At 33.5% G+C, this 12,341-nt stretch overlaps 1 long non-coding RNA gene across 1 annotated transcript; it reads right to left on the bottom strand.

Annotated features, from left to right (window-relative positions):
- Nucleotides 1-621: 621 nt before the first annotated feature.
- On the bottom strand, nt 622-11,328 carry LOC127703948 (uncharacterized). Its single transcript, XR_007983138.1, has 3 exons — nt 11,285-11,328; nt 2,995-3,070; nt 622-818 (listed from the first exon to the last, which is right to left on the bottom strand). It is a non-coding gene; the product is annotated as an uncharacterized LOC127703948 (long non-coding RNA).
- Between the last annotated feature and the right edge of the window lie 1,013 nt (nt 11,329-12,341).

Consider the following 12,341-nt stretch of genomic DNA (forward strand, 5'->3'; position numbering starts at 1 on the left):
CTTAACTCAATCAAAAGACATATTAACAAAAACAAGTGAGCATACACTGAACGAATAAATTTGATCTATGACACAATATAAATACAAAATTATTAAAACAAGTGGGTCTGATGTAAAACAATATCAGAAAGACAACCAAAACCTTGGACAAAATGCCGCCAAATAAAATAACGTACACAGGTAAATAAAAATAATTTTGTTGTAAGGTATACACGGAGTACGGAAATATCTTTTACAAAAAAAATAATTTGTGAAAATTTATCGTCATACCAAACACTTATCAAAGGTGGAAAATATTAAAAATAGTGAGACGAGAATGTTCAGAAATGCAGTGTTTTAAACTTAACGTTCAAACACGTTGCTTGGAAACTATCGATTATAGTAGACATTGGAAGACGTTTGAAAATTAATCTATCATGAAACAATATTAGGAAACTTAGCTCTATTTGTACAGGATTCCAGAACAAAATAAGTATGGACATTTGAAATACTAGTATGTTGAAAGAGTATTAACTAAAATGAATGTTAGAATAAATACAAATTTAATTGCTACTGAAAGATGTACGTGTATGCTTTGCACTATTCATATATTGGTGAAATCTATTATAACTTACAATCTTCCCGGTAGTATATCAAAATGTTTGTCATATGAGCAAGTGCTGGAAGTTGAAGGCCCCACCATGCGTAGTTTTGTCCATTAGCTGTAACAGAACATCCATCAGTCCATTTATTATTCGCAGGACCTTCTATTGCAAGGATTGCGTAACGTTTTGGATAAGTTGTTTTTTGTACCGCTACTCCATGTGGCGCAAGATTTACTGTAAAAATGAATGGTACAAATACATTACAGTAAATACGGTATTTTACATTCTATTTAATAAGAATGGCCAACTGTTAGTTATCCGTTCCCATTTTCAAATATCACCTCTAAAACAATTGTAATGTTTTGGTAAGTTTAGTGAGCCGACGCCCTTTCTTTGTTAGAAAGCATGGTGTATGACCGGTTTGATTGAAGTTCTCTGTTTTCCTAGTGACAGTCTTATCTTTGCGTTACTGATCTTAGACGTCCCACCGAACCGTCCTTCTTTACAATGATGTTGTTAAACGAGCTCGTAAATTTAGATACTTTAAATCTTTTAAACAAACTTAAATTAAACGCTGTAATAAGAATTTTGAATATAGTTTGATCAGTATAAATATTGATGTTGTTATCATTACATTATCACCAAACAAAACATTAGTGTTATACACATATGTACATTTACGGTTATACAATCCGTCGATACCTATATTTTTGCATTGCTCAAGGTCGTGTTTTCTCTGACTGTTGATGACGTTTTACACTATATCAATTGGATGTTGGATGTGTACTGATTGATATATTAGCCTTAGACACGTGATTTGTATTAGTTGTTTGTGGCTTTGAACTAGCTTTCAGTTAACTGCAAATACATTCAATTCTGTACTTTGTGTCTTTTGTGTTTGGGTTAAGGTTTTTAATTGTTTTGTATCCATATGATGAGTTAAGACTATTTCAACTGATTTTCATAGTGTGATTTTATGTCGTACTGTTACACCACTGTCCCGGGTTAGGGGGAGGATTGACGCCAGCAAATATGTTGAATCCCGCCACATTCTGTATTTGCCTGTCCCAAGTCTGAAATCTGCAATTCAATAGATGCTGTTTACTTCTACTAGTATGTCATTTGGAGTTTGGTGGAGAGTTGTCTATCTATCTATCTATTATTATTGTTAAGATATAAGGCAAAAACGCATAAAATTGGTAAAAATCGTCATCAAAGATCAATAACTCTATTAAGGAGTCGACAATTTCAATCATTAGACTTATTTGCCGAACTTGTCTTGGTGAACATTTTTTTTCAATTCAAGGTTCTCTCTATCTACTATCTATTATAGTTTTCAAGATAATAGACAAAAATGAAAAAAAGGGTAAAATTTGTCTTTAAGGGCAATAATTTCTATAAGAAGTCGTCTGACAGTTTTGACATACATGGACTATTGGTAGAGCTCAACATTCTGAACATGTCTGCCTTTGTCAGATTTTCTCTTTTTATAACAGTTTTCAAAATAATAAACAAAACTTGCATTTTACCCCTATGTTCTATTTTTAGCCATGTCGGCCATCTTGCTTGTCAGGCGGGGTCATTTTTTTCAATTTTTTAAACTATATACCCCAATGATGATTGTGGCCAAGTTTGGTTAAATTTCGCCAAGTAGTTTCAGGGAAAATTTTTGTAAAAGTTAACTCACGACGACGGATGACGGAAGCCGGACGACGGACGACAGACGTCAAGTGATGAGACACCACATATCGTAGAAGTTGACAACGAAATGTCACTGCACGGCCTGCAACAATGAGCAAAACCCATACCGCATAGTAATATATAAAAGGCCCCTAAGTGATAACTATAAAATAATTCAAACGAGAAACTTACGGTCTGGCTTATGAACAAAAGAATAAACGAAAAACAAATATGATATACATGTATATGTATAGCAGTGTATACATTATGTCAAGGTCTAAATCGTCCATGTCTATTGAATGTGTGTCAAAATAGTCAGAAACTTTTAAAGATCTGCCAAAATTTTACAATCAAAAGATAGATATAACTCAAGATAATTATGACGAGAACATGCTTATCAATATGTCGTCTGGTAAAACCGTAGGGTTTTTAATTTTAGATTAAATACTTCCTTTTTCAATCTCGGTTAGTGGATTGGCAACAGTTTTAAGAATAAAATCAATAACAATATTCATTAAAGGAAATACACGTAACTCTGATATTTAAAGTGAGCTCAAATAACTTAACCTGCTGTAATGATTTTAGTTAATTTTACTTGGTGTTCCAAGCTACAACATGATAGAACAGGAGCCATTATACTAGTTTGACGTATACATGTACATGTATTACCATCTGATAGTTTCATTTTGATATGTAATGCTGCAGATTTTTTTTATATATTTTTACTTACTTTGTGCTGCTACAGCCACAATAAAAGTCTCAATGATAATTGAAAGTAGTACTAGCTTTAACATGTTTAAGCTCATCTGAAATAAAATTTCATTCAGTATCATAATCACTTTTGAAAAGAGTTGAAAATAACTAGCGCTTTAATGTTATTGAAATATATTTCTGTTTATTATTAATATGACTATCAGTTCATGTGAAAGTTAACCTGACATGATTCATCAACATATTTCAACACTCGTTACATAGCGGGTATCACTTATGGAGCAGGAATTTCTGACCTTTCCGGAGAACTTGCGTTTACTCCTGGTTTTTATGGGTTTAGTAATACTCATTATTTATGTTTTGTGTTGTATTTTGTTGACTGCTGTTTGTCTTTGGAAATTTAAATTTTGACCATAAACAAACCACAATAAGACAGAATAAAATCTTCTGCTCCAGGAAAATAATATATATATATAAAAGTCAATACATTTTGTAGACAACGCATCACATGTTCATACTTTATTATAAGATGCATGTGATTATCCTTTTTTAATATTTTATGAACATGTTAGTTAAAGATATACTATATATATATATATATATATATATATATATATATATATATAAGTGCCTATAAATAGCAGCACATGACATACAAATCTATGGGAGTGTGGATTAATCAGTACAGAGATTAATTCAATTACACAAATAAAATTATAGATTGCCTAACAATGTAATTTTAACACACTATTTAGTATGTAAATATAAGAATGTTTAAAATATTTACAAAATGATGAAAATAAACGCAATATTTCGCTAGACTAACTAGCTTTATCAAGCGTGCATCTATCCAGGTGAAATCGGATGTAGATGATAAGAAACTTTTGCAGCTCAATGTATATGTTGCACTTGAATTTAGCTGCCTTGAAAATAATACATAATTTGGATGAAGTTCAAGATTTTTACAAAATTGGTAGTTGAAGTTAGCAACGTCCATTGGCCAATATTACAGGATAAAAAGGACGATGCTGTGTACTAAATTATTCTTTATCTTTCCTGTATCTTTTCTCATCTTTTTCGTTAAGACCATCAGGTTCTAAAGTGTGGAGTTGGTGGATCCAAAAATTTTCTCTTCTCCTTCTCGCCGTGGTGTCCCACTCGGTGTTGACTTCTATGATTTGGAAGGTAACATTATCAAAAGAATGTTTCGTTGAACGAAGATGTCTTGTGAGAGGACAGTTTTTGTTGGTTTTGTACCATGAACGATGGTTATTGAGCCGAATATTAAATTTGTCCATTGTTTCTCCCACATACTGAATGCCACATGTGTCACATGTTAATATATAAATTGAGTTCTCCGTTTTACAGTTGGAATTTGAGTAGATGGTATAATTTTGTTTAGTAACGGAGCTGATGAAAGAACTGCTTGTATTGGCAGCTTTACAACACAAGCAGTTCCTTCGACCACATTGTTTGTAGCAACCGGGAGATGGAGTAGGCTGCTTTGCTAATACAGATGTCACTAATTTGTCACGGATGTTTTTAGGTCTTCTGAAGGCCATGACTGGTGGTGAGGAAAATACTTTTTTAAGATTTGAATCATTTTCTATAATTTTCCAATGCTTCTGAACAATGGAAGACACATTTTTAAAATCAGGATGGTAAGTGAGTACAAGGGGTGTTCTGTTAGCTGCTTTATTCTTATCTTTGTACTCTAGAAGTTCTTGGCGACTAGTTTTGTTTGCTCTTTCGAAAGCGCTATCAATGATGTTGTTATTGTATCCTCGAACAACTAGATGTTTACGTAGTTGTCTTTCATCAGCTCCGTTACTAAACAAAATTATACCATCTACTCAAATTCCAACTGTAAAACGGAGAACTCAATTTATATATTAACATGTGACACATGTGGCATTCAGTATGTGGGAGAAACAATGGACAAATTTAATATTCGGCTCAATAACCATCGTTCATGGTACAAAACCAACAAAAACTGTCCTCTCACAAGACATCTTCGTTCAACGAAACATTCTTTTGATAATGTTACCTTCCAAATCATAGAAGTCAACACCGAGTGGGACACCACGGCGAGAAGGAGAAGAGAAAATTTTTGGATCCACCAACTCCACACTTTAGAACCTGATGATCTTAACGAAAAAGATGAGAAAAGATACAGGAAAGATAAAGAATAATTTAGTACACAGCATCGTCCTTTTTATCCTGTAATATTGGCCAATGGACGTTGCTAACTTCAACTACCAATTTTGTAAAAATCTTGAACTTCATCCAAATTATGTATTATTTTCAAGGCAGCTAAATTCAAGTGCAACATATACATTGAGCTGCAAAAGTTTCTTATCATCTACATCCGATTTCACCTGGATAGATGCACGCTTGATAAAGCTAGTTAGTCTAGCGAAATATTGCGTTTATTTTCATCATTTTGTAAATATTTTAAACATTCTTATATTTACATACTAAATAGTGTGTTAAAATTACATTGTTAGGCAATCTATATATATATATATATATATATATATATATAAGTCTAGAGATTTGCACAACGATACTAATATAAGATGGTATTATACGAAGATGTTGTTAATAAATCGTGTTGACAAATATTTCGGCTTAACAAATAGCCTTCTTCGGTGTCAATTATTTTAACAATACTGATAATATGTATAAAAATAGCTCAATAATACAGGTAAGTTTTGGTCTATTGATTTAATCCAAAATCCTGAACATCATAATATTAAACAAAACTCAATACTCATATATACGTGACTGTGTATATTTACAACCCAAAATGAGTGAAAAATAAAACTTAGTATTTTTTATTGATGCCGTTTGGATGATGTACATTTAGTTCCTTTATCCAAAAGCTTTCCCGAACCTGTCGCTGGGCATCACTCCAGTGAATGTTCTGTTCAATCACTAGGATCTTCATGCGGTTAAAGTCATCAAGTGTGTGACCAGACTGTCTGAAATGCTGAGAAACTGGGAGAATTGGCTTCTTAGAGATATCACTCCTATGGCCATTGAGGCGTTTGTGGAAAGGCTGCTTTGACTCACCAACATATTGGAGGCCACAAACCGAACATTCTAGAATGTAAATAACATTCATACTTTTAAAGAAAATTCCGTAGGGATGGCATCGAACATATCAATCCTTCTTTACCATCTGAAAAAAAGAGAAAACGAGTAAGACGCTTTAAACGTAGGTCACTAGAGACTGATTCGCCCTCCAACATTGTGGTCAATCTTTCCAAACACCAGTTAACGGAAGCTGAAACATCTCTTCTCTCGAGAGGCTTAAATTTCGGTCCTTTACCTGCCCCTCTCAATGAAACTAAATTGTCGGAAGACCTTGACAATTTTGCCAGAAGTCTACGCATTAAGGAATATTTCGCGTCGAAGGAGAACAACAACAGATGCTCGGATAGCGACTCAGAAATTTCAGAAGACGAAAACAACTACAATTTTATAAAAAAGAGTACTTGGATCCCTAAACCGAGCAAAAATGCCACCTTGGAATCATTTATTGACAATTTTAAGTCGGACATTATTAGAAATACTAGAAATAACAATAAACCTTTTGACAATCTTACCAATGAAGAACGAACTGCACTGAAAAACTTACGATCTAACGACAATATCGTCATTAAACCTGCAGACAAAGGCAGTGCAGTGGTTGTCATGGATAAATCTGCCTATATTCAAGAGGCTGAACGACAACTTGGCGATGCAAGGTTCTACCAAAAACTAGACTCTGATCCTACAACATCGTTTAGCAGAGAAATAACTGATAGTTTGGTAGAAATGCACAACGATGGTTTCATCGATGAAAAGACTCTAGAATATTTGAAACCAGAAAATCCAAAACCGGGCAGATTTTATCTTTTACCTAAAATTCATAAGGCCAATAACCCAGGAAGACCTATAGTTTCAGCGAACGGTCATCCGACGGAAAAAATATCGGAATTCGTTGACTTCCATCTTCGTCAACATGTTGAGGACTTACCATCTCACATCAAAGATACTACCGATTATCTTAGAAAATTGCAGGCCTTAAATCCACTCCCCTCCGACACGACACTTGTCTCTATGGACGTCACCTCCCTCTACACAAATATTCCACATGCAGATGGCATTGATGCATGTAAAGAAGTTTTGAATTCCCGACCAGTGAAATATCCACCTACTGAATGCCTGGTCAAAATGCTCACGCTGGTACTCAAAAACAACAACTTCACTTTTGATGGAGACCATTATCTGCAAGTTAATGGAACTGCTATGGGCACCAAAATGGCTCCATCATATGCCAACATATTTATGGGCAAATTAGAAAAACAACTCCTTGAATCTTCCATTGAAAAACCGCTTTCCTGGTTTAGATTTATAGATGATGTGGATATGAAATGGAATAAAAGTGACGAGGATTTAGATACATTCATCACTCATGCCAACAACATACATCCAAGTATCAAATTTACTCATGAGAAATCTAAATCCAAAATCACCTTCCTCGATACCTCCAGCTCGCTCACAGATGGCATCATATCCACTGATCTATATTCTAAGCCTACTGACACTCACCAATATCTGTCCCCTAAAAGTTGCCATCCTGCTCATTGTACTAAGAGCATCCCGTACAGTCAGGCACTCAGAGTCAAGCGAATATGTTCCAACTCAGAAACAACTAAAAAACAACTACGTCAACTCGAAACCAGCTTGAAGAGAAGGGGCTACAAACACAAAACTATACAAAAAGGCTTTCAGAAAGCGGAAACTATTCCAAGGAGTAAACTGTTAGAATACAAATATAAAAAGAAAATAAAAGGACTCCATGTGTTCTTACTTACCACCCATCTCTCAAAAACAGCTTCGGTGTCATTCGTGAGCATTGGAAAACAGTTGAAAAGAATTCCAAACTATCCAAGATTTTTCCCGAGCCTCCCATGATAGCTTTTAGGCAACCCAATAGTCTGCGTAACCTGCTGGTGCGGGCTGAAGTGTCTGATAATACAAGTACGTCTGAAGAATGTCGTTCGTGTGATGAAAAACGCAGCAAATGCTGCCTACAGATGCATCACTCATCAACTTTTCACAGTAAGGCAACCGAAAATAACTATAAGATATTTTGCAATGCTAACTGCAAAAGTATGAATGTTATTTACATTCTAGAATGTTCGGTTTGTGGCCTCCAATATGTTGGTGAGTCAAAGCAGCCTTTCCACAAACGCCTCAATGGCCATAGGAGTGATATCTCTAAGAAGCCACTTCTCCCAGTTTCTCAGCATTTCAGACAGTCTGGTCACACACTTGATGACTTTAACCGCATGAAGATCCTAGTGATTGAACAGAACATTCACTGGAGTGATGCCCAGCGACAGGTTCGGGAAAGCTTTTGGATAAAGGAACTAAATGTACATCATCCAAACGGCATCAATAAAAAATACTAAGTTTAATTTTTCACTCATTTTGGGTTGTAAATATACACAGTCACGTATATTTGAGTATTGAGTTTTGTTTTATATTATGATGTTCAGGATTTTGGATTAAATCAATAGACCAAAACTTACCTGTATTATTGAGCTATTTTTATACATATTATCAGTATTGTTAAAATAATTGACACCGAAGAAGGCTATTTGTTAAGCCGAAATATTTGTCAACACGATTTATTAACAACATCTTCGTATGATACCATCTTATATTAGTATCGTTGTGCAAATCTCTAGACTTATATAATTTTTTTCCTTATCTGCACAGTATCGTCTATTCTAGACGATCCGGTACATATTAAATTTGCTGGTTGGTCCTTTTTATAGACTTCTATATATATATATATATATATATATATATATATATATATATATATATATATATATATATTTATTTATATGTGTGTGTGTCCTTCATTGTTTTGTTAAGTTATATTGGTGTTGTGATTAATATGAAAGAAGGAAACATTTAGAAAATATTCTCAATGTAGTTTCACAGGAGAAGGTTTTGGAATCTTACCAATGAGTAACAACGATTGGCACTTAAGGAGAGGTGTTATTCATACGATCAGAATGATATAACGAGAATTGTCTGTAGATGGTCTGCTATACTATATTAAAATTATGCGGGTTTTGTTTACACTCACCAATCTGCAATGATCAAAAAGCATTTCTGAACAATGTTTTTCAATCTGCCATGTATCATTCGTGTCAATTTGGTTAATGACTATAAAGTTTAGGAGAAAATTCCATAGTGTTTCAACTATATGTCAAAGGTGCCGCAATGGTTATCATCCTATCAACGTTAAATGTGGGTCGAATGTAGGATGTTTTCAAATTGCATCCTCTCTAGTTTAACCATTTCAACAATATTATTTTGGATGAAATATTTTTTTTAGGAATTTAACAATTAGAATCAAAGGTTGCCTCTTGCAACCATGCTTTTAATTAGTTTACAATTAAGCCAGTATCAGTGTTTTCCGCTAAAGCAATAATGTTACAGATAAGTCCAGTAGCAGAAACCGATCTGTCTAGATTTTGTATGAAATAACAACATTTTGAGGCAGAAATGCAATTCATGTGTAAGTCTTTCCATTAAAAAAAAAAAAAAAAAAAAAAAAAATGTGTGCTTTCATCGCATTATTTAAACTTTTTTTTTTCGCAAAAAAGAGAAAAATAGAACTACATGTATCCCTAAAAATTGATTGTTACAGCATGTTCCATATAATTCCATGTTTGAAATAAAGAACCTAATAAACCACTTTTAGTTTATAAAAAGAATCAGTTCAAGTTTTTGTTTATACTAACACCAAAACGTTTTTGGTACTTTTCTGTGAAATACGGGACATATAATTTGCGACTTCTGATTGACAAAATGTCGCGTCTGGTGTTTCAAATTAAAATGTTTTATACTAATGCCAATCAATGAAATTGTGGTTTATATTAAATAGTTCATGAAACTAGTTAATACATCGCCACACCAAGTTCATATGTCTTCCATCCTAAAGCAGAAAACAGTATCATGTCTTAAGAATATACTAATGTAAATTTGTTAAAAAGGTCAAAAGGTTAAACATCAAATTGACATTTGATATTGACCTTTATTTTAACGAAGTAGGTCTTGGATTTCAAATCAAAAGACCATAGGTCTGTAATATGTATGGTTGATAAGTAATTCTGATTGCAAATAGCTAAAATGAAGAAAAAAGAGCACATAGTCACCAAAAGCACTTCGACCCAAATGTAAGGAAATTGGGCCATGTCGTAACAAATAATTTGGCAAAATCCTTTTGTCGTTTTTTGTTACAGTTTCTAAGGAATAACGATAACAAGGTAAGTGATATATATATAACATGACATTGACCTTTTGCCTGTGAACTTCATTTCATGTTCATTGACCAAGAACATATATCAATAGACTTTAGGTCTGCACGAATTACGGTTTAAAAGTTATATTGATATATCACTGATGTCAAGTGTGAAAATTATATGTCACTAAATCGCTTTGGAGGTATCTCAGTAGACGATGTAGAATACAAGAATACAGAATGGAAACGAAGAATGTGTCAAAGAGACAACAAAACTACAAAAAAGCAGAAAACAGCTCTAGGCCACCAATAGGTCTTCAACACAGCAGGAAAATCCGACACTCGGACGCGTGCTTCAGCTGGCTTCTAAACAATAACGTATACTAGTTCAGCGAATTGGATGCCTCACTAAACTAATACAAACTTGTAATTTAAAAAAACACACAAACAAACAAGACTAACATATTTTGTGAGACCTCAACTCTCCCTTTACATTTCTAGCCACACTAACTAAAACTAGTTTGTATCAATTCACCGAGATGGAGAGATAATAATAATGACAATGATAATAAATATTCAAACAATGTCACAGTTGTGTAGTACATACGTTTTATAATAGTACCTTTCGCGACCATCAAAACACCAAAGATAACATGACAGGAACTCTGTACTACATTTTACATGGCTGTACAAATTTAAATATAAAATTTTATAGTTAAATTGAATGTATACTCTAGTAATCTTATTCATTCCATACATGTATATAATGATGGTTTAAAATGTGACTTTTAATTAATGTTAATTTGTTTTTTTCTATGCATATTACACATAGGAATACGAAAACCAAAATTATGTTCAATGAAATCTTTCATCATCCGAAATTTGATGAAAACATGTTTTTGGTTTGAACATTCAGTATTTGTGAGTTCTGTGTTTTAGAATTATTTAATGTTATTTCCTTTTAAAATTACACGAAGTGAAGAAATTCACGTACCTTCATTGTAGCCAGATCGACATCACATTGTGTTTAATTGTTAACCGGGAAGTACAGGACATACCGTTTGTGTAAACATTCGTTTTATATGTCGTAAGTATGTTAAGGTAGAGCAGTCAAGCATACAAACTCCATTCATGTATTGATACATTCAAACACACATTATAGATTTCTAATGTAAAGAAAAGTGATAATAAATTATTTAAAAAACTGAATGTCAACTTTAAAAGTTGTTGATGATCATCAGATTAAACGACCAAATTTCTCTCTCTCTCTCTCTCTCTCTCTCTCTCTCTCTCTCTCTCTCTCTCTCTCTCTCTCTCTCTCTCTCTTTTATAATCATTAGTTAAACCAATGCAGAGTTTCAAATCAAAACAGTAACTAAATTTTCCTCGCATAACCATGAACCAACTTTATAATGTTCATCGTAGGGACAATTATAATTGTGGATGTAACTTTTGCTTGTGATAACTAAACGATTAGAAAAGGCTTACTGATACTGTTTTTCGTGTAGCTGAGTCGTTAAAATGGACATACTGGTATAGTATAATCAATACACGTGCTGAACATGTACAGACATATTAGCATAAAATACGTGTAAAAAGCTAGAGAATCTGTATTGCACTCCGGGTATCTTTTGCACAATAATGTCATTCTCGTACTTAATAAAAGCCTCACTGTCAGCAGAAATTTTCACTGTTCTGCCTCAGCAAAACTGTAGGAATGCCAAAATATCTGTGAGTAACGCTATCGCTGGATTCTTGCTTATTGTTTCGAAAATGATTATGCGACGTTTGAGGAAGGTCAGATGTATGTTTCAAAGGACATACGAACAGACAAATAAACACATTTAAGCGAGGGGTACATGTAAAAAATGCGGAAGTAAATAGGTAAACAATTATGATAAATACAAAATACAATCCAAGATGTGCCATTGGTGTTAACACTTTCAATAGAAGTTCGAAAACTACACTAATTGCGTTATTGATAGCTTCCGAGTTTGAAAAGACACAATTATTAAAGATATTAATACAGTAAAAGTAAAATCACAAACATA

This window comes from Mytilus californianus, unplaced genomic scaffold (assembly GCF_021869535.1).
Source record: "Mytilus californianus isolate M0D057914Y unplaced genomic scaffold, xbMytCali1.0.p SCAF_57, whole genome shotgun sequence".
NCBI classification, from domain to species: domain Eukaryota; kingdom Metazoa; phylum Mollusca; class Bivalvia; order Mytilida; family Mytilidae; genus Mytilus; species Mytilus californianus.